Here is a 24,009-nt window from a genome sequence, read left to right as displayed (position 1 = left end):
CTGGCCTGAACTTCTGAGAAAATAGAGTGAAGGTGTCCCAAATTCTCGGCAAGTTCGTTTCTTGGCGCGAAGATAATGTCATTTGTGAGATCAGTGTTATTGTATACCGACCCACATGTGACCAATTAACGACCAAAGACTAAGAAAGCTGGCGTGTATTTGGTTACCTCATTTACGGCTGTATTTATGGCGAATTGAATCTTGTGGATGTTTACGTCCCAAGTTCTGTGGTCGTTTTCAACAAATGAGGATATAGCGGTAATTATTGATTTATTGAACCTTTCGACTAAATTTACTTGTGGACAGTACCGTGGTGTATAATGAACCTTAGGTACTTGATAGGCTTGGAATAAATCAGTAATTTCCTGGCTTGTGAATTGAGCAGCATTGTCTAGAATAACAGTTTCTGGGACTCCGTAGGAGAGAAAGACTAAGTGTTCTAGTATATGTACAATTACGGAAGTGGTAGCTCGTTTAATTGGAAAAATAAGGCAGTATTTGGAAAAACAGCATGTTATAACGAAGATATATTTATTATGTTTGTATGTTGTGGGTAGTGGTCCTATTAAATCGATAGAGATGCACTGGAATGGACGTGAGCACACTTTAGGTTTACCCATGAGTCCGAATTTTACTTGATTTTGATGTTTGTAGGCTAAACAAGTTTCGCATTTTGAAATAAAGTTTGAAATGTCTTTGTACATTCCTGGGGGCCTACCAGGCTCCCTTAATACGATTCAGTTTAGGCTCTAAACTGAGCTGCATCGCTATTTCGTACCAGGACGTTACTTTTGCGATTCAGTTCAAGCACGGTTCAGCGACAGCGATACAGACATTTTCATTCACTCACTTCAAGCGGTTTTCGTACCATGACGCTTAACTTGAGTGGGAATTGAATCGCTTCAGTGTCAAATTTAGCGATTCAGTATAAGTTACTCATTCTGTCAATTCTTTTGGATCGCTTTTTTTTCAACTAATGAATTTCAAGAACTTTTAAACTTTTATTCAAGTTTTATAACTTTTCATAGGTACTCACGACATTGTGCTTCTTAACTCCTCATTCATAAAACTAATTTTTCAGTGAGAAAAGAGACTCGTGGATTAGTGACAGCGTAAAAAAATTATTTGTAATCAACACAACGGTTGCTAAGAACACGGAATGACATAGAGTTATGGTTTTTCAAAATAAAGAGGTTTTAGTATACAATATTTGGTTTGCATATAGCGGTATCCCTTTCGCGACTTAACGTTTCAGTTTCGGACCAGAGACAATATCGGTCTTTCATTCACTTGTAAACCATTGAGACTCAGCTCTGAGAAATGAACGTCGTGGTACCAATTTCGACGATTCAGTTTAGGTGCCTAAATTGAACTGCTCTGCGTTTGGATCGTTTATGAAAAGATCATGGTAGGCCCCCCTGGCCAGAAATATTTCATCTTTATTCTTTGGTATGTTTTAAATATACCAAAGTGTGCACAAGTGGGGGTGGAGTGATTTTCGGCGATGATTGGTGTTCTATATTCAAGTGGAACTACTTCTTTCCAATTATATTCAGAATGGAGTAATGAAGTAGTTTGTTCGAATCTATATAATTTATCATTATTGATGATGTAATTGGGGGTAGTGTTAGGGTTAATGCTACATTTAGAATAAATATTGTTATACCAATCGTCATTTGTATCTGAACTATTGTAGTTTATGATACTTATAGGGACTGAGCGTGATAAAGCATCTGGAACCAAGTGGTCTTTGCCACGTTTATGTTTTATTTCGAAGTTAAAGGTGGAAAGGCGAATACTCCAGCGAGCTAAACGTCCTGTAGGATTATCTAGATGTAAGAACCATTGGAGTGCAGAGTGATCTGTATAAATAGTGAATTTGAGGCCGTTGTCAAGGTAGCAACGCCAATGTTCTAAGGATAAGATGACGCTTAACAATTCTCTTTCTGTGATAGAGTAATTTTTCTGGGGACCTGTGAGGGATTTACTCATATAGGCTATGGGTTTTTCTATTCCGTCAACTTCTTGAGTGAGCATTGAGCCAATACCGAAGCTGGAAGCATCACAGTGGACTGCGAAGGGGTTTGTAAAATCTGGACAAGCGAGAATAGGAGTTGAGACTAGGGCTTCTTTAATGTTTCTGAAGGCATTGTCTGCTTCAGAGGTCCATTTGAAAGGTGGGGCCTTTTTGGAAGTAGAAGTTAGTTTGGTAAGAGGCGCAACCTTAGTGCTGAAATCTGGAATAAATCGTCTATACCAGCTTGCTGTACCTAAAAATCTCTTAACTTCACGAGGATTGTTGGGGGCGGGTATATCGAGAATCGCTCGGACTTTACTTGGATCAGTTTGGAGTCCTGACTCATTGACTATGTAACCTAAATATTTGAGTTCTTTTTTGAAGAATGAGCATTTAGGGAAATTTACTGTTATGTTAGCTTGCGCTAGTTTCTGTTGGACCTTATTTAGTAATGCTATATGTTCTTCAAATGTATTACTGATGATAATTATGTCATCTAAATAAGTGAATACTGAATTATCTAGATTCTCTGATGGAAATAATGTATCCATGAAACGTTGCTGTGTAGCAGGTGCATTTGAAAGACCAAATGGCATTACGCGGAACATGAACATTCCACGGCCTGACACGTGAAAAGCAGTCTTGGGTCTATCTGACGGGCGTAAAGGAATTTCTCAAAAAGCTTTGGCAATATCAATGGAGGAGAGATATTTAGCATTTTTTAACTTATCAAGGATATCTGAGATAAAGGGAAGTTTATAAGCATCTTTGCGTGTGATTGAATTTAATTTTCTGCTATCGATGCAAAAACGCCACGTTTGGTCCTTCTTGGGGGTGATAATGACTGGATTTAACCATGGACTTTCACAGGGTTCGATGACGTTTAGTTTTAGCATTTCGTCGACTTCATGACATAGGGCCTTTTGTTTTTCCGGTGAAAGTCTATAGCATCGCTGTCTGATGGGTGGATGATCACCGGTATCGATGTGGTGTTCTACGAGATGAGTCCTACCCGGGTTTGGATTCTGTTGAAATAATTTATACCGTTGGATAATGATATCTGATATTAGACGTTGAGTATCGGTAAGCTTATCATAATGACTGATATGATCAGAAGGAGCATTAACGACAAACGTGTCGATATGTTGATTCGTAAATGATGTTAATGTATGAAGAATGTCAGGTGCTAAATTAAACATTTTCCAGAAATCTATGCCGAGGATAAGAGATTGTTTTACGGAAGGTTTGACGTGTGCAGTTATGATTGCAACTTTCTATTTAAAGAGTATAGGCAGTTCTATGGTACCAATGGATCGTATCGTTTGGCCATTAGCGACAGATCCTGTGATCGTTTGTTTATGGTTAAGCTTATAGCCATGAGATAACAGTATTTCGTGTGAATTATTTCCTAAAATGGTTATGGCACTACCACTATCTAAAAGGCCACATAATGTTAAGTTGTTGGACTTAACGTTTAAGTATGGTCTTTCGTCATTAGAATTCTTGTTGAATAAAATTGATGTAGTTTTATATGATGACATGAATATTGTAATTGTATTTAGCCATAGATTCCATTCCTGATGTTTTTGATAAATTAATTTTCTCCAATATGCTTTTTTTGAATGTTTATGACAATTATTACATTTTGAGTATGTGACATTTTCTTTGCCACAGCGAAAACATACTATCTTTTTACTGGTACAAGTTTCTAATTGGTGATCGTTGGTTCGACAACGAGGGCAGGAGAAACGTAATATCGTCCCGGTCGGGGGGGTGACAGTGTGAATTGGGACTTCGTTTTTGTACGGAAATGGTGGTATAAAATATGGAGTGTGGTACGAGTTGATGAATAGTATTCTGAATGGTTCTGTTGTTCGTTGACGTTTTGATTAAATATATTGTTTTGTCTAAAACCGTTACAGCTCTCATACCATTTGCATGCTTGAAAAAGCTGATCGATCGACGTCACGTCAGTGGGCAACAGTTTTGAACTATAAATTTCATATTTCTGCGCAAGATATCAATCTTTGATCGCTCTGACAGTGGTTCATGTAATTTTGGAAAAGAGTGCTTCCATCGCGGAAAAGTACATAATTATTCTCATAATTATTCTCTCGTTTGTTTTTTGTTTGCGAGAGTTTATAGTTTGAGATAAGTAATAGTCGTGGTCGTGGATTTCGAAATCTCGGATAAATTGTGTTTTAAATGTTTTCCAATCAGTAAGCGTTGTTTTTATAGCTCTATACCAATCTAAAGGGGTTCCCGATAATAGGTCATAAATGCAATTATGTAACCTTTTATGGTCGATATTGCGAGAGATTGCGAATTCTTCTACTTTTTGAATAAAATCGCGTGGGCAACCGTCTCCTTTGTAATTAAATCGTTTAAAGTCGGTTTGACGATTGTCGGTAAGGTTTGATAGTTGATAGTTTTTGTGCTTTTATTATATTTAGCCTATAACTGTGTCCCACTGCTGGGCAAAGGCCTCTCCTCTTGACTTCCACATCTCCCTATCCAGAGCTATATTTGGCCACTCACTCAATTCCGCGTCCAGGTCATCTCGCCATCTCCGCCTCGGCCTGCCTTGCCGTCGGTGCCCGTCATGTGGTACCCACCATGTGGCTTTGTGCGCCCATCTTTGTGGGTGCATCCGGCAGACATGCCCGGCCCAGTCCCACTTAATTCCCCAGTCCCATTTTTTCCTGACAATCTGTCAGTTGTTCGCAAATCTGTTTATATTTTAGTAATAATGTGTTAGAAATATCAGTTGTTATAGAAATACGATTAATTCTTACGCATAAATGTTTTAAATATGTCGCGATACGATCATTGTGAATGTTGGTGGTTGATGATAGGAGAAGACGAGATGAAACCATGGTGAGGCATTTGGTGATCTCTTCCATGTCCTGTTCCAGAGTATAGGGGCTCGTTTCGATGCAGCATGGCTGTTCTAAAAGTGGATTTAGAAGTTGGCGTAAGTCATCAGCTGTAGCGGAAGAAGGAAATTGGACGTCGCGGAGCTTGAGCTCGTACAGGAGTTCCGGTTTATTTAGAAGAGCCGTCTGCATTGTGTTTAAAACGATTATCTTAAAGTTATTTTTAAGAGAGTGATTGTAATTATTATATCGGATTCGATGTCTCTAAAGCGTAAGTTTGGTAATTCAGTACATGTAAAAGGTATAAGTTGAATAAGGTTCGGTTTAAATATGAACGTAATCGAATATTAGTTATAAAAAATAATGCGTTAAGTAGTTACGAAAGTGATCTTCATAATATCGGATTAAATGTTTTTGAAACTTAAGTCTTGATAATAATAATAATAAGTAATGTTCTTAAGTGTTCTATTTTAATATTTCAGGAACTTAACATTCTCCCATTGCCATGTCTTTTCATATTTGAAATAACTAAATTTGTCAAAAAGTACCCACAGTTTTTTCCACTGCATGACCAGATAATTAATAAAATTAACAGACCTAGCAGGAGACCGCTAAAATTGCATCAGCCTAGAAAAAACTTAAAATTGTTTGGCATGAACGTATACTGCATGGCTATAAAGTTGTATAACAGAATACCTGAGGATTTTAAGATGGTACAAACACACCAATTTGAAAAGAGAATGTTTAAGTGGTTGCTTGATAAGTGCTTTTATTCAGTTGATGAATTTTTAAATAAGTAACAATTAATTTAGGCAAATTGTATTTTATTTTATAGATAAACAAAATAATGTATTTTTTTTTCCTCTCTTCTTTCTTTCTGTTTTTATTATTAATAATGTTTTTTTATTTATTTATTCTAAAATTATATTAACTGTAAAATATTTCTACGCCGATGACGGCAGAATATGCTGAACTAACACTTTTTACTAACTTATATTGTACCATATTCTCAGAAATAAATAAATGATAAATGATGATGATGATAAAAAGTGTGTGTTATACCATGAACCAGTCCGGAGACCTCTAGATAAGCGACCTCGGAGGCCCTAGGAAGGTCTCTTTTCCAGTGTAGGTATTGTGATGGTATTCCCCACTGAGGGTATTCCCCAACAGCACTGCCGTAAGTGTTTAATGACACATCTCCAGGTGACTCTGACGAGTTTTAAGAACACCCGAATTTATGTCATTATTATGTTGGTTTCTATGGAAACCGCGTTTAGTGTTGATGTCTGTGAATGTTTTGTGTATTTATTTTGTGCAGTGTATTGTTAGTGTACTGGGACTAATAGGACGACGTCACGTTGAATACCTAATTGTTAGATATGTAGTTATGCATGTGTGCGGGCTGCGACCCGTATTAGCGTTACTTGCAACGGAATAAATCAGTGTGCATCTAACTGGCTTTGTCATTGGTCGCTTACCCTCCCGTTTACATATTTAACACTAATTAAGGGCTCATAAGCTGGTGAAATTGTAAGTATTACGTTTTGATTTTAGTAGGTTAGGGCGGTAAACTGAATGTTGGCCAAAAGTAGGGTTCGAAATTTATGTGAGGGTTGATATTAACCTTTTAGAGTTTTGAAAAGTACTTAAAAATAATATAAATACTAATGTAAATAAAAAAATCTTCGGTCTCTGGGTCTTCGGGTTTTCGGGTCTTGGGTGGGTGGGTTCTATCACGTTGGTGCGCCAGTGTCACGGGGTGGTGTCCGGGGAAGTTGTTCGGATGAAGGAAGAAGACAGGAATAGGGCAGACAATGATATTTATCTAGGATTATAATTAAAGGGCACCTGCGGACAAACAGACGCGGTCTTAAGTATCTAAAAGGTATGCTTTGACACTGTATCAAAAATTATAAAAAATACATAGTTAATCAACTTACGTTTCCGTGCCCAGTTCTTTATTTATATAAATCAATGGCACTGAAGTCCAGCAGTATTAGATCTAATGATCTTATGATACTTCACAAAATGCACTGTACAATTATAAAACCTTCCTTCGTATAGGAGTAGTAAATTATGAGCTTATTATGAGATTTATAGGATCTAGGATAAAGGAAGGTATGTGTTCAGCTCGGAGGCTCTGAATAGAATGGCTACTTGACGTAAATTGAACAGGTGTGGAATTTAGAAAAGGAAATTTGAATTTAAATGTTATTTTTTCGAATATGTGCTAAACCAGACAGTACAAAGAGTTAGGATGAAACGAGCTGTATGACACCTCGTTACAAACTATGCCGACAAAATGGTACAGTCACCAGCATTAATATCTGCCACAGCGGAGCGTGCAAAAATATCTGACACGTCCTTCCGGCCCTAGAAATAGAGTCGTATCAGATATTTATGCACGCTTGTTGTGTCAGATATTGGTGCTGGTGACTGTACAATAAAAATTCAAAAAAATTTTTTTTTAGGTTGCGTCCCATAGACGTAATGTGGGGGTGTTTTTTTTTTCTCAGCCAACCATTAGGGGTTTTCTTAGACGATTTTGCGATTCAGTGGTTTTTTTGCGAAATATTCAACTTTAAAGTGCAAATTTTCATTAAAATTTAGCGTTCCCCCCCCCCCAAATCTAAACCGGTAGGTGGAAATTTATAAAAAAAATCTGGATGGTAGTACGTAGGATATCAAACTTTCAAGGAAAACTATAACGGCTAAGTTTGCTTGAGAATTATTAGTAGTTTATAAGTAAATAGCAGCCTAAGGTATAAAATATACCTAAACTTGGAAGATTTCATATAAAATACAAAATCCTTAGAAAAATATTGTAATGGCCACGGAACCCTATTTCGGGCGTGTCCGATACGCTTTTGGCCGGTTTTTGTGTTGAAATAGCGTCAGGTATTTTTTTTTTAAAAGTGGACAACTGAAAATGGACAACTTTTTGAGAAATTGTCGATTTTCCATTGGGAGAACTCTTATCTCAGACAGAATACGACGGCACCCTATTATTGTATTAAATGAGTGACTTTTCATATTTATAATATGGAACTTTAATTATTTATGGTCAAAATGTCAAAACAGTTTTACATTTTACGATAGGGTGAAGCTAATCAGACGAACTTTTACGATAAAATACACTGAAAAATGTAACTAGGTTTACATTACTTAGAATTACAACACATAATTATTTTCTTTCAACTCACCTAAAATCATAATCAGCATATTAATCGCAAATATATTTCTGTTGTTATTCGATGACAACTCCATGTTCGTAAAAAGGCGTAGGATCAATACAACTGCAGCGTTAGAACTTTATACTTAGCTATTTATCAAGCGTTACTTCGTCCATATCAGTTATAAAATAAACAATTATTTCTGTTCACCCATGACCTTACGATAACTACCATGTCTCTGCAACAAAATGTGTTCGTGTAGCCCCTCTGCCTCCGCTGTAAGAACGGTGTTCCCTTCTTTCGCCGACAGAAATTTCATAGAATTTCGTTTCGCAGAAAATGTTTCATATAATATTTGGTCCCTGAATTTTTACTTCGTATATTATTGTTTCAACGACTATATACTTGAATGAAACAAATTTAATAGAATAACTATTCAAGGAATCTTATAATCTCACTTTATTATTTATCAAATTTATCAAATTGTAGAATTATTTTTTAACAAATATTGTTTGTTGGATAAAATATATTATAATAGGTTAAATATATTATATTATATTTTATTATTATTATATTATATTATATTAATATAATATATTAAATATATTATAATAGGTTAAAAATTGCTACCAGAAAAGTTGGTTAGGTTAGGTTAGGTTAGAACAGTGACCTCGTCAGAAACGACTCGCTACTAGAAAAGTAGGTTAGGTTAGGTTAGAACTGCGACCACATCAGAAAACGAATTGCATGTTTTTTTTGGTATTAAGTTTTATAATAACTAAATAATATGATAATAATTAACATTTAATTTGTTGTTCTTTGATATGAATATGTAAACAAAAAAATATATTTGTAACAAAAATCTATGATTTAAATTTCTTCAGACTAAGGGGCTGTTTCACCATCCATTGATTAGTGTTAACTGGCGGTTAGGTGTGATGCCGTCTCTATTTGTTTTGTTCGAGTAGACGGAGACGGCATCACATTTAACCGTCGGTTAACGCTAATCAATGGATGGTGAAACCGCCCCTTAGTCTGAAGAAATTTAAATCATAGATTTTTGTTACAAATATATTTTTTTGTTTAGATATTCATATCAAAATAGCCCCTAAGTGTTCTGCGTATTGATTATTCTATGAAAGGATAATATGATAAAAAATGTCTGTTAAACGAAATTCTATTAAAATTTTGTCTGTAAAACAACGTACAACCCCAAGTATCACCCACCACACTACAATGACGCGTTTCGAACTCAACCAGAGTTCATCCTTAGAGTTCACCATGTTACCAGATGTTAAATTTTTTAAACTTCTGCTAGCTATCGTGTCATAAACGGCCAAGTGCAAAGCGGACTCACGCAGAGGGTCTCGTGCACTACATAGTTCGACAAGCGAATTTTTGCCCCGGCCGGGAATCGAACCTGGGACCTCAAGCTTGGTAGTCAGGTTCTCTAACCACTTGGCTATCCGGTCGTCTAAATTATTTTCGTTGTCTTATTTTTGTCCCCGAAAAATAGTGAATGAGTAGTTTTTTTTCATCATCATCATCATCATTCAGCCTATATACGTCCCACTGCTGGGCACAGGCCTCCTCTCAGAACAAGAGGGCTTGGGCCATAGTTCCCACGCGGGCCCAGTGCGGATTGGGAACTTCACACGCACCATTGAATTGCTTCGCAGGTTTGTGCAGGTTTCCTCACGATGTTTTCCTTCACCGCAAAGCTCGTGGTAAATTTCAAATGTAACTCCGCACATGAATTTCGAAAAACTCAGAGGTGCGAGCCGGGGTTTGAACCCACGACCCTCTGCTTGAGAGGCGATAGGTCAAACCACTAGGCCACCACGGCTTTCAAGTAGATTTTTTTGCAAATCATTAAATTTTTTTTTTGTTAAATATTAGGCACCACATTTTATTTATCTGTTATATAGATAGAAGACATAATTTCGTGACAGTCAGTGATAAAAAAACAAGCATGTCACCTCTGTTCGGCTCAAACTGAGATATGACCTTAGATAATGAGGGCTATCGCGTATGAATTCCCCACTAGAGGCGATAGTGTAGCGTGAGGTCTCCGAAATGTCAAATCTCATAGTTTTTGGGTGAGCTAAGCGGGTTTATTCATAATTAGAATAATTTTGTGAATATTTTACAATATCTGAAATTAATTATGGCAAATATGCGCTCCGGGGCAATGAATGTCTGTGTTTTGAGACAGTTTTGTCTTTCGGAAACCTTTGTCCTCCCTTTTTTCCGAACAAAACGGGGAGATGCAACACTGGCATGCTCGATATTTTTATGGTACGGTTTTAAGGTATTAAATATGATTTAATAAATAAATAATAAATAAATATCAGGGGACAATTCACACCAATTTACCTAGTCCCAAAGTAAGCTTAGCAAAGCTTGTGTTATGGGTACTAAGCAACGGATAAATATAATTATATAGATAGATACATACTTAAATACATATTAAACACCCAAGACCCGAGAACAAACATTCGTATTTTTCATACAAATATCTGCCCCGACACGGGAATCGAACCCGGGACCTCAAGCTTCGTAGTCAGGTTCTCTAACCACTAGGCCATCTGGTCGTCAAGACGTCAAGAGATTTAAATGTAAATTTTGTTTTCACGCCCGTAATAAGAAACTAACCACTATACTTCAGGCAGGACCTTTGTCTACAGTGGCGCCAACTGGTGAGCGCGAAAACCGTAGCCCTAATTACCTTTTTTTACCAGATTTTTTTTGGACACCTTAAGAGGAATCATGACATGACTGACATCGAAGTACATAATATAATGCTGTACATTTTTATTGATAAATAAATAAACATTTAAACAATATCTTTTAAACACTTTGCGCGCTGGGAGCGACATCTAGTGAGCGCGCTGCGACGACTTGCGTGTAGTATCGAGCGGACGCGCGCGGCGTGCGCGGGCGCATGGGGTCCGAGAAGTCCACCGCGTGCAGACCGAAGCGGGACCTGGCAAACGAACATAATGGTCAATTACCTTGACAAATTCGTATATTATGACAACGGTAGAACTCTGTCGCAGGGAGCCTCTGCTGACTCTATCAATCGTTAGGGTTCCGTACCAAAGGGTAAAAACGGGACCCTATTACTAAGACTACACTGTCCGTCTGTCTGTCACCAGGCTGTATCTCATGAACCGTGATAGCTAGCTGACCGTCACAGTTGAAATTTTCACAGAACAGTTGCCGCTATAACAACAAAAAAAATACTAAAAAAAGATGTAAGTACCTCGCAGTCGGGTAAAAAATAGAATAAAATAAACAATTAAGTGGGGCTTCCATACATAGATACAATAGACGTGTTTTTTTGCCGTTTTTTGCTCGCTTGAAATATTCACAGAATATTTTGTTGTACATTCAATTTAAAAATAAATGATTAAATTAAAATAAACCAAATATTTCAGGGGGCTGCCATACAACAAACTTGTTTTCTTTGACGTTTTTTTTGCTAATGTCTAATGTTGTATAGATAATGGTACGGCACCCTTCGTGCGTGAGTCCGGCTCGCACTTGGCCAGTTTTATTATAATAAAGTGGGGCAAATGCTGACTGCAAAAGTCCTGGTGTCACATCAAATACATATTCTAAAAATGTAAATTGGCTCTGTGCACGACATCAGCGCCACCTAGCGTCCGCAAGTTTGTCGGCTGACGTTTTGAAATTTCATTGCGACATTGTGAAAAAAATCCGAGCGTAAAAGTAACAAAAAATTTGGAATTCAAGTGAAAAATACAAAAAGATTCCAAAAATGCAATCTTAACAAAAAATCAAACCTATCACGTATTAATTTATAATACTAAATTACTGCGATACCGTGATTTGGGTGGACAAAGGGCTGTGAATTAATTTTTGGTCATTAAAATTAAATGAGGTAATTAAAATTTATTCAAAAAGTGTGTTTTAGTTTGTTTATTTCAGGGTTTGTTTACTTCATGTTTAGTCATACTTTTATTGTATACAAAAAGATAAAGCTACTTTAATGGTTTCCTTAAATAATAGTAAACATATATAATTCTTCTTTCTTGTATCGCTAGTAATAAATTAAATATCGTTTTCAGATCAACATACGTATTATTTTGACGACCGGTTTTGTGTGTATTAAGTACTCAATATAAAATTTCAACCACAAACCGTTTCAAAAGGAAAACTGATGGTATCTGCTGGACATGTCCGGGATGTGGAGGAATTAAAAACAAAACAGGGACTGTGTTCAATAATTCAAGAAGACAAACATTATTACTAAAATTAGGCAGATATGTCTACACAAATTGCTTTGTTAATCTTCTTCTTCTTTTTTAAAATATGGCTTTTCTGTCCTAATTAATGACAATTCGCCAGTGTCAAGGTAAACTCTCTTTGTGAGGGACGTTGTACGGTAATTGTAGTTTTTGCAACTAGATAGTAAAATTCCAGAAACCACGTGGAGACCTCTTGCGCATTAAAAAATATTAGACACGAGAGCTATATAGAATTTTGGGATCACTGTTCACTGTTAAGGTTAATCGCCGCATAAAACACTATCAAAATTATACTTCAACTAGCCAAAGAAACAGAAATAGCAAAATTAGAGATATTGTCTACATCCGCCATCTTCGAATGACAAATTCATATGAGTATGACAAATGGCAGAATCTTGATTATTTCGTCTTTTGGCCACTATTAGCGCTGCGACAGATTTCATTACCCCCACCTAGTACTTCGTACCCAGCGAATACGCGATAGAAAACATCTAATGTTTCGAGAAAACGCATGTAATAGCTAGTATAAAGATACTTACTGGTATCCGTCCATCCACTCAAAGTTGTCCATGAGCGACCAGGCGGTGTAACCCGTCACGTTCACTTTGTCCTCAGTTACAGCTAAGAAGACCTGTCAAAAATTAAATCATATGATATACCTAGGTGAGATGAGACACTATATAGCCAATGAACTAAGAGAATTTCTTTGTACCCGCGACCTTATGATACCGACGTTTATGCAAGATATGCGTGTTCATGCAGTTCTTCCACCTCCACACTGTAGGTAAGAAACACAAATCCGTCTGTCTATCGTCGTTCCATATTTATTTTTCTATTTCTATCTATTTTCTTTTAGTTCATTCATATTTCCGTAAAGCAACACCTGATTCAATAAATTATTTACATGGCCAAGCGAATTAGCTCGTTGATTAATCGTTGAAGTGGCAATGGGCAGGCCATATAGCACGGAGAACAGATGGCCGTTGGATGCGGTTGTTGGGGCCTAAAAGTTCGCGAATGGAGAGCGCGGATCGTCAAGCGTAGCGTAAGACATCCACTAACGAGATGGACGGATGACCCCACGTCATCATCTCTGTTCTCTGTCGGACATAGCGTCCCTCGTAGACCTCCAGTTGCCTGCATCTACCTTGAACCCGCAGCTTGAACCAGGGCCCTGTACCACAAAAGTTACAAGTGCTACAATTCGACAAAATTGTAACATATCGAAAATACAAACTGAGACATGGATGCACAGAAAAACCAGAAAATGAGACCAGCACTGGGAATTGAACCCAGGTCCTCAGCATTCCGTGCTGCGTGCTATAACCCCTACACCACTGCTGGACAGGAATCTAGACACGAATTTTTCCTATGCATACATATCTCAGGTTGCTTATTTCTACTACGCTACTTAAGCAGCAGCAAGCATACTAGCATATATAGGCATATGTATGCATAGGAAAAATTCGTGTCTAGATTCCTGTCCAGCAGTGGTGTAGGGGTTATAGCACGGAACACGGAATGCTGAGGACCTGGGTTCGATTCCCAGTGCTGGTCTCTTTTCTGGTTTTTCTGTGCATCCATGTCTCAGTTTGTATTTTCGATATGGTTTCACGGGATACCCGTGAAAGTAACAAATTTGGAGTTGAAATAAAAAATACAAAAAGACTCCAAAAAACCAATCATAAAATTGTAACATTTTATTATGAGAAACTTGACCATTTTGTCGAATTGTAGCATTTGTAACTTTTGTGGTACAGGGCCCTGGTTCAAGCTGCGGGGGTCAAGGTAGATGCAGGCAACTGGAGGTCTACGAGGGACGCTATGTCCGACAGAGAACAGAGATGATGACAATGGGGTAAAATATAGATATACTTAGCAAGACATATAGCCAGTTCTTACGCTAATAAATATAGTTTTTAGGGTTCCATGTCAGTTTGTTGTTTGTCTGTCCGTCCACCTGTCTGTCAGGACCATACAGCTTTAGCACAGTATAACAAGTTTCCCTACAGTAATCCGACGGAGACGTCTAGACAGAGCAATCGTGCGGGCGTGAGGGGTGAGACGCGGGTGGGAGGAGCCCCAGCTGCATACTTCGCCGTTCTTAGTAGCTTGGGACAAGTCTTCTAGGGCTATCGCGTTTTTTAACATTTACATTATAATCAATATTTATTATGGTGCATACGACATGTACTGTGAGTGCGTGAAAATCTTCATCTCGCATAAATAAAGAACTAAGATTTCATTATTCATGTAATTATATTTATTTATTTTTTATATAATTAAATTCAATAACATGAACTTTAAGACCGTTAAGTCTAGAAACCGAAAGTATTTGTCGGTTAAGTACTAATCTATAAAAGTATATTTTGCAGAAAAAAGAGTTTTTCATTTCAAAAATAGTATAATTTTAATACTTCTTGCCCCTAGTAAGTATGCCACCACTAATTCATTTTGTTTTATATAATTTCGCAATACCAATATGTACCGATTCGTAAAAATGGACCTTCCAAATTTTAAATTTGTGACAATCCTTCCTTACTTGCGTAAATACCTATACAGGCTGCGGTATCGACCAGCTTCAAAGGCGTCGGCCTACTGTATGGAAAACTTGTTATTCTGTGGCTTTTGCATACAGTACCTGTTCCAAGTAATCTCTGTAGTACTCCACCCGCTTCTCATCATCAAGACTGGCTCCGTTGTCGGAGTACCCATTCTCCGTGATGACGACCCTCCAGTCTCCATACTGCTGCTTGATAAGCTTCAAGTTGTGCCGCAGCCCGATGGGGTTGACCTGCGAAAGGCGCCTCATCACCATCCATATCCATACTTCCATACTAATATTATAAAACGACCGGATGGCCAAGTGGTTAGAGAAACTGACTATGTAGCTTGAGGTCCCGGGTTCGATTCCTGGCCGGGGCAGATTTGTATGAAGAATATGAATGTTTGTTCTCGGGTCTTGGATGTTTAATATGTATTTAAGTTTGTATATAAGTATGTTTATCTGTTGCCTAGTATCCATAATACAAGCTTTGCTTAGTTCGGGACTAGGTCAATTGGGTACCTTAAGTTTTCTAGGGTGGTCCATGTTATATTTTTTATCGATTGTAGACTTAAAATATAGCTCACTCCTGTAGATACTTAGATGTTTTTTTTCACTTGCTGATTTTTTGTAAAAATATATTGAAACTTTATTTCGGCAAACCGCACGTTTGGTGGGATTAATAGGTTTGTGCTTTGGTCTGTTTGATTAAAAAAAAGGGTCGTATTGACAGCTGTCAGTTGTCAAATGTCGCCGTATGTACGCACGTGTGTGTACGTATGTGTCGTTGTAAGACGATATAATAGTTTCAATTTAGTTTTACAAAAAAAACGGAAAGTGAAAATATATTTATCTATAGGAATGAGCTACATATAAGTCTACTAAAATAAATAAATAAATAAATAAATATAACGGACATTTCACACCAATTGACCTGGTCCCAAACTAAGCTTACCAAAGCTTGTGTTATGGGTACTAAGCAACGGATAAATATAATTATATAGATAGATACATACTTAAATACATATTAAACACCCAAGACTCGAGAACAAACATTCGTATTTTTCATACAAATATCTGCCCCGACACGGGAATCGAACCCGGGACCTCAAGCTTCGTAGTCTGGTTCTCTAACTACTAGGCCATCTGGTCGTCAAAATATGACATGGACCATCCTAAAAAACTTAAGGTACCCAATTGGTCCCATGTTATTTATGTTTATTTTATTTTATAGGTACTAGAGTTTACCCACGGCTTCGCATGCGTAAACTATTCGATCTGGTAGTTACAATTGAAATTCTGGGATTTTACAAAATTCCCCTGGGAAATCCTAGAATGTACAGTCACCAGTAATAATATCTGCCACAGCGGAGCGTGCAAAAATATCTGACACGTCCTTTCGGCCCTAGAAATAGAGTCGTATCAGATATTTATGCACGCTTGTTGTGTCAGATATTGGTGCTGGTGACTGTATACCGTGATCTTCATTGAGGTTGTGTTAAGAACAACTGTCCAAAATTTCAAGACTCTAAACCCAGCGGTTGAAATTTCAGGACTTTATCCCTGTCCCGTGGGAATATCAGGATAAAAATAGCCTTAACATATAAGCGTCTAGTTTTTTTTTATTTTTATATTTTTTTTTTATTTGACTGGATGGCAAACGAGCAAATGGGTCTCCTGATGGTAAGAGATCACCACCGCCCATAAACATCTGCAACACCAGGGGTATTGCAGACGCGTTGCCAACCTAGAGGCCTAAGATGGGATACCTCACGTGCCAGTAATTTCACCGGCTGTCTTACTCTCCACGCCGAAACACAACAGCACACAACACTAGTTACCTACATACCAAATTTCATGGAAATCCGTTCAGTAGTTTTTGCGTGAAAGAGTAACAAACATACATCCAAACAAACATCCATCCATACAGACTTTCGCGTTTATAATATTAGTGGGCTCATAATTTTTATGTTTACTTAATTGACAAAAGAAAAAAACCGGCCAAGAGCGTGTCGGACACGCCCGAAATAGGGTTCCGTAGCCATTACGAAAAAATTAAGTAATATTTTTCTAAGGATTTCGTATTTTGTACGGAATATTCCAAGTTTAGGTATATTTTATACCTTAGGCTGCTATTTACTCTTAAACTACAAATAATTCTCAAGAAAACTTAACCGTTATAGTTTTCCTTGTAATTTTTATATACTTACTACTATCCTGAATTTTTTCAAATTTTTCCACGCACCGGTTTAGATTTTAGGGGGGGGAGGGGGGACGCTCGATTTTAATGAATATTTGCACTTTAAAGTTCAATGTTGGCATAGCTTACATATATATTCGTGCAAAATTACAGCTTTCTAGCATTGATAGTCCCTGAGCAAAGCTGCGGACGGACAGACAGACAGACAGACATGGCGAAACTATAAGGGTTCCGTTTTTGCCATTTCGGCTCCGGAACCCTAAAAATGGTCATTTGGGTGTAACGTAAAGTTTAGGGAGGGGCGGGGGGATACAGAAAACGTTATGGCGTGTTACTTTAAAAAATCTTTAAAAATTGCGTTACGTAACGCTTGAACGCCCCGTCTGCAACTAACCAAGAACCAATAAGAGGTAGCGCTGGCCCACTCAGGCCGTCCCTCCAGGATCACTCCCAGATCCTGGATGCCCTCGATGAGGAAGGCGCCAATTGGCTCACCCTCGGCGGCGGCCCGGACCGTGCGGGACGTGTAGTGGTTCAGGGCGAAGAAGTCCGCGGATCCTGAGAAACCAAACGTGAATGTACGGTCAAGACTTTACTGGTGACTTCCATGGTGAACCTTTTCAAAGGAAAAGTCATTACGATTTTCATTGTTAATTAATGCGATGTCACTATGACGTTTACTGTGAAATGGTTCCATGGTAGCTCATGAATTAAAGTCCTTGACCGTACAGCCTGGTACAGCCACAGCATTAATATCAGCCACAGCGGAGCGTGCAATAGTACATTGTGTCTTAAGGGCGGTAAATAAGGAATTACGAACGAGGGCTTTAATGAGTCGATGTTCGTAATTCTCGTACCGCCCGTGCGACATACAATGTTTTACATCACATTTGCGAAACTAATATTTTTTCAAAAATTGCCGAATACCGCTGATTGCGCTCTTGGCAGCGCCAGCTGAGTGTGCAAAGTAATGAGGGCTATCGTTTTTTGTCTCACTAGATGGCGCACTGTTGCGTGAGGTTTTTAAGTATGGCTTTCAAAGTCTGTTATTACGGGCGTGAAAACAAATTTTAGATTAAAATCATATTTAATACATCTTAAAATCGTACCATAAAAACATCGAGCAACTACAGTCTTGCGTGGTCCCGTTTTGTTCGGAAAAAAGGGAGGACAAAATTTTTCGAAAGACAAAACTGTCTCAAAACACAAACATTCATTGCCCGGAACGCATTATTGCCATAATTAATTCCAGTATTGCAAAATATTCACAAAATTATTCTAATTAGGTACCTATAAATAAACCCGCGTAGCTCACCCAAAAACTATGAGATTTGACATTTCGGAGACCTCACGCTACACTAGCGCCTCTAGCGGCGAATTCATACGCGATAGCCCTCATTGTTCCAGTTCATTGACTTCCGCAAAGTAACACCTGATATTGGAGTCGGCAATAGCGCTGCTTCCCATTCTTAGATCAAGTTGGTAAATGGAACATTTGAGAATATTTCATAAAAAGACAGAGAACAAAAAAAACCTTTTAACAACGTAATCTCCTCCTGAGTGAAAGCAGGCAGCCTGGAGCGAGGATATCCCTCTCTCTTACTCTTTTCAGCCATGAACTGCTCTAACGCCGGGGGCCAGCCGCCCTCTTCGGAGAATATGGGGTGTGAAAAGCGGCCAAACTGAAATCAACAATAAATAAATAAATGAATATCACAGGACACTTGCAAAGCTTGTGTTATGGGTACTAAATAGGCAACGGATAAACGTACCCACTTAAATAGATAGATACATACTTAAAAAAAATCACCATTGGTATTCGTCCACAACAACCCAGGGATGTTCTCGAAGACTACTACAGTCAGAAGACTCATGTATGTTAAGTTCAGTTGTGGCCATTTTGTAGTGGTAATGGGCGGGCCACATCGCTCTCAGAACATAAGCGTTGGAGGAGAAAAGTCCTTGAGTGACCACGAGCCGTAAGACGAAACATTGGCAGGCCTCCCACCAGGTGGACTGCCGACATCATGAGAGTTGCGAGCATGGATGCGAGTGGCAATTTGTCGATCACTGTGGCGTTCTAAGGGGGAAGCCTTTATTCAGCAGCTGACGTCATCCAGCTGATACACACACACACACAAACCCACAAATGGGGTAGGCTGAGCACACGAAACGTTACCGCTTCGGAGCCACTTTTTGCAAAGGTTTTAAGTTTGACAAAAACGGTACAATAGTGACAGGTTATTAGCCAGTCGCCTACGGTGTACCAGAACCTATATCCTCAGTCACCTCTTACGACATCCACGGAAGAAATGGAGAGGTGTAATTCTAACTCGACACCACACGGCCCGATATCCTGCTGATAAGATGACCTATTTAACGTGCCTGTAATTAGGGCTATCGCGTATGAATTCGCCACTAGAGGCGCTAGTGTAGCGCGAGGTCTCCGAAATGTCAAATCTCATAGTTTTTGAGTGAGCTACGCGGGTTTATTTATAATTAGAATAATTTTGTGAATATTTTGCAATATCTGAAATTAATTATGGCAAATATGCGTTCAAGGGCAATGAATGTCTGTGTTTTGAGACAGTTTTGTCTTTCGGAAACCTTTGTCCTCTCTTTTTTCCGAACAAAACGGGAACTATGCAACACTGTGGCATGCTCGATATTTTTATGGTACGGTTTTAAGGTGTATTAAATATGATTTTAACCTTAACTTTGTTTTCACGCCCGTAATAGCAGACTTTGAAAGCCATACTTAAAAACCTCACGCAACAGTGCGCCATCTAGTGACACAAAAAACGATAGCCCTCATTCTCTTGTGCTGCCGGTGCCCCTGGTTTACAAGTTAGACTTACAGCATGGTCCCTCGCGAGCGAAGTCAACTCGATGTCATCATCTGTCGCCGGTTCGAACCAAAACTCATGCTGCGCGTAGGACACCTCGCCTGGTGACAAAGTAAAGGCAATTTCATGAGAACTCTGCAAAACGACTGCCAATCGTAATCCTTCTTATATTATAAATGCGAAAGTTTGTGAGTGAGTGAGTGAGTGAGTGAGTATGTTTGTTACTCATTCACGCTGAAACGGCTGGACGGATTTGGATGAAATTTGGTATGTAGATAGCTGAACATCTTACAAATATTTATAAATGCCAAAGTTTGTGAGTGAGTATGTTTGTTACTCCTTCACGCTGAAACGGCTTGACGGATTTGGATGAAATTTGGTATTTAGATAGCTGGACATCTGGAATAAAACATAGGCTTCTTTTTATTCCGACATTGCCACGGGATAGGGATAAAATCTTGAAATAACAACCGCTGGGCCTAGAGTCATGAAATTTGACACGATTGTTTTTAATGTAACGTCAATGAAAACCACGATTTAATTTTCGGGAATTCCCACGGGAATTTTAAAAAATCCCTAAGTTTCAATTCAGCAGCTGGATCTAATGAGTTACGTGTGCGAAGCCGCGGGTAAACACTAGTTATATAATACAATCACTTTTTATTGTATCATCATCATCAAAGATCTTTAGAGTCAACTCGCCCACAAATTCCCAGTGTGATAGGGCACTGGCAATTCGTGGGCGAGTTGAAAGCGAAGCGAGCCCACAACGTTTTCACACCGAGCGCGCCGCGAGTTAGCTGCGTATAGCTCCGAAGACGCCCAATTATTTTTGTAAGAGAGTGTACAATATCTCATTTTGTAGACTTTACAGGTACAGTATAGCCATTATGTTAATGTCGCCCGGGGCTCGTCGATTTTCTTCGCTTTCCTGAAGATTCAAATGAGAAAGAGAAAGATAACCGTTCTTTGGTTTCGAGATAAAAAACGACATTGTTAGCAAACTTAATTTTAAGTGTACAACAGTTCAAGGCTACTACGAAAATCGAAGTTCGTATCGTACTGTCCCTCTCACTCTCGTATGAAATAATATCTAAGCGTCAGCAAGTTCGAATTTCGCACTTCATACTAGTAGTACCTATAGAGCCAGAACTCACCATTATACTTAGGTTTGAACTCCTCTTCATAAACCCTGTAGGCTTTCGCATGGGCTATCATTATGTACTTGCTGCACAGGAGAGATCCTATCTCATGATCTTGGAACCCTGGAGCCAGGATGCCGCCGTAGCCGCTCTCGCACATGGCGATAGGTTCGTTAATGGTGATCCAAGTCTTCACACGGTCGCCATATAAAGAGTATACCACTCGCGCGTATTCCGCGAACCAATCTGAGATTAGAGGGTTTGTCCAGCCACCTAGAAAAATAGCAAGTTATTGATAGGCGTTACTTCTCGGAGGTTCAGCGGGGCTACTACGAAATTCGAAAATCGAAGTTCGTATCGTACCATCCCTCTCACTCTCGTATCAAATAAAATAAGCGTCAGCAGGATGGCGAGATACGAATTACGAATTTTGCACTTCGTAGTATAAATAGGTTCAGGTCGGTGGGGAGTTTTTGTTTGTGTCTAACATCAGGTAGCATGGTGAACGGTTGTGTTGCTCTGAGGATGTACTTTTTTTATTTTATTCGACTGAAAAGCAAACGAGCAAGTGGGTCTCCTGATGGTAAGAGATCATCACCGCCCATAAACATCTGGAACACCAGGGGTATTGCAGATGCGTTGCCAACCTAGAGGCCTAAGATGGGATACCTCAAGTGCCAGTAATTTCACCGGCTGTCTTACTCTCCATGCCGAAACACAACAGTGCAAGCCAGTACTCTGGTTAACTTCGAGACAGTCAGTGTAGTGTGGCATTGATAGTTGAGTTGTGTGATGTAATGTTTGTTCTAAAAGGGTGGAAGGTGGAGGCGAGATGCATGAATACACATTTGTTGCATGGACCTATCATAAGGTCACGGGTGAGCAAAGTAATTGTTTTAGTTCATGGATTTTTTGATTTTCTTCTTTCCAGCCTTTACCATCCCATGAATTGCAGGCCTTCAGTGGCGGACTAAAAGTGTGGCGGGAGGGGTGGGCTGCGTTGGACCTTCAGCACTAGGGGCCCTCCAAACGTCCACACAAGTCTGGATCAAGTCCTCAATGAGGTGATAACCGTGAGCACTTTTTACTCAATTCAACCCAGTTTTCCCACAATTTTAGTGTTTCTTGCGGGAAAAAAGTACCATCAGCCAAATATGTGGTCTACCACCCTAAAGTTGATAATCGTTTGCATGTCATGAAACAATAATGCTAATAGACGTGTCTGTCAACTTGAAAGTTATATTTTAGCGACATATTCATTTGATAGGAACTTGTTTAGAAATTGATAGACCACTTATTTGGCTGATGGTGCCTACGTGAAATTTACCGAGACCATCACCCTCTCCCCCACATGAGATTAGCTGAAGTTTCACTCGACCCCCCTTAGCGCCTCACGTGATCAATTGATGCCCCCTTTCTTACGTACCCAGATCCTGTAGCGACTGTGGAAGGTCCCAGTGGTAGAGCGTCACCATTGGCTCTATCCCATGGGCCAGTAGCTCGTCAATCAGCTTGAATAGTACTGCGAACCATCTTCGCTGATGTGGTTTGTGAAACCAGACGGCAGTATCCGTGGCCAGGATATCGAGAATCTGGAATTGAAGGATGTGAAGTGTTATAAACGTTCTTGCAAATACATCTTCGTCTACCTACTGCAATATTTCAAATTAGTGCCTTGGATTCGCTCGCATTCTGGTCAGAATACATAGTAAAGTAGTAGTAGGTAGTGTTTATATTTCATTAGACTAATATTAAATAGCAAAGAAGAAATTAAACAAAAAAAATAGAACCTTATTCTGTAAAACTAAATTAAATCTAGAAATGGCCCATGGCTATGTGTCCAAAAGGCGTTGTAGAAGTTGTTTCAAGTTAGATAGCAAATTTATACCTAATTAAGCTATTTCTTGTAATGTTTGCGGTCTTGGCACACAGAACAGCTGCCCCGAAGAGTTATAAGTATACGTGTACACAGGTTTTAGTTTAGCTTTTTGTAACTGGCGCTTGGCGTCCAGATCTTCAAGACGATCTATTTCAGTGGTTCTTAACCGGTGGTCCGCGGACCACTGGCGGTCCGTGGAAGAACTCAAAATGGTCCGCGAAGCCATCAACAACGAATTGGCAAAAACGACGCGCCAGTCAAGTAGCGGTCGCAACCGTTCATTCATTTTCAATTTTACTTTTACCGTATATATTACTTTCAAACAGTTGGTGGTCCATGGCAAGACAGAAATTTTGTCAAATGGTCCCTCCTAACTAAAAGGTTAGGAACCGCTGATCTATTTCAAAGCGCTCAGCTGTGCCAGTCAGATCGGCGATCTGCAAGATTGTCCCAACCATCACAAGAGAGAACATCCTACGCCCTTGACTGAATTAAACAGACAGCTAACCTGTAGTAGTCGACACCCATATCCGCTAACAGCTGGACGTCCTCCCGCCACAGGTGGTAGGAGTCGCACGCCACATCGCCGTTGCTGACGTCGCTGATGCGGCCAGGCTGCGTGTGCACGAAGTGATCCCAGATGCTCACGCCTTTATCTATGAAGCAGTCAGTGGGGAATATTACCTATATGTTTTTATTAGGGTTTAGTCGCGCTATGTTTTCAACAATAATCCTTCATATCTCGCAAAATATTGATCCGTAAGTATTGGTATGGTCTTATTCGATTCAGCGCAAAAAATACGTAGAAAATGACAACTCACTCGCCTAGTTTGCAAAGTTTCCATTTTTTTAAAGTTCCCTCCTGCTTATACAGGGGGAGGGCTCCGCCACAGTACAAAAAACCGGCCAAGAGCGTGTCGGACACGCCCAAAATAGGGTTCCGTAGCCATTAAGAAAAAAATAAGTAATAATTTTTAAGGATTACGTATTTTATACGGAATCTTCCAAGTTTAGGTATATTTTATACCTTAGGCTGCTATTTACTCTTAAACTA

The 24,009-nt window shown here is 39.0% G+C and overlaps 2 protein-coding genes and 1 pseudogene across 2 annotated transcripts in view; all 3 read right to left on the bottom strand.

Moving 5' to 3' along the window:
* LOC141442625 (uncharacterized) overlaps positions 1–8,291 on the bottom strand; it is a 55,999-nt gene extending 47,708 nt beyond the window's left edge. The window contains exon 1 of the mRNA XM_074107649.1: positions 8,100–8,291. The gene's annotated coding sequence lies outside the window, so the exon portion shown is untranslated. The remainder of the gene's footprint in view (positions 1–8,099) is intronic.
* Positions 1–24,009, bottom strand: part of LOC141442620 (coagulation factor IX-like) — a 69,212-nt gene that overhangs the window by 9,596 nt on the left and 35,607 nt on the right. The window lies entirely within an intron of this gene.
* On the bottom strand, positions 10,869–23,573 carry LOC141442969 (myrosinase 1-like; annotated as a pseudogene).

Source organism: Choristoneura fumiferana, chromosome 26 (assembly GCF_025370935.1).
Source record: "Choristoneura fumiferana chromosome 26, NRCan_CFum_1, whole genome shotgun sequence".
NCBI classification, from domain to species: domain Eukaryota; kingdom Metazoa; phylum Arthropoda; class Insecta; order Lepidoptera; family Tortricidae; genus Choristoneura; species Choristoneura fumiferana.
Note: the sequence above shows the minus strand (reverse complement) of the source record. Positions and strands in the feature narration are given on the sequence as shown.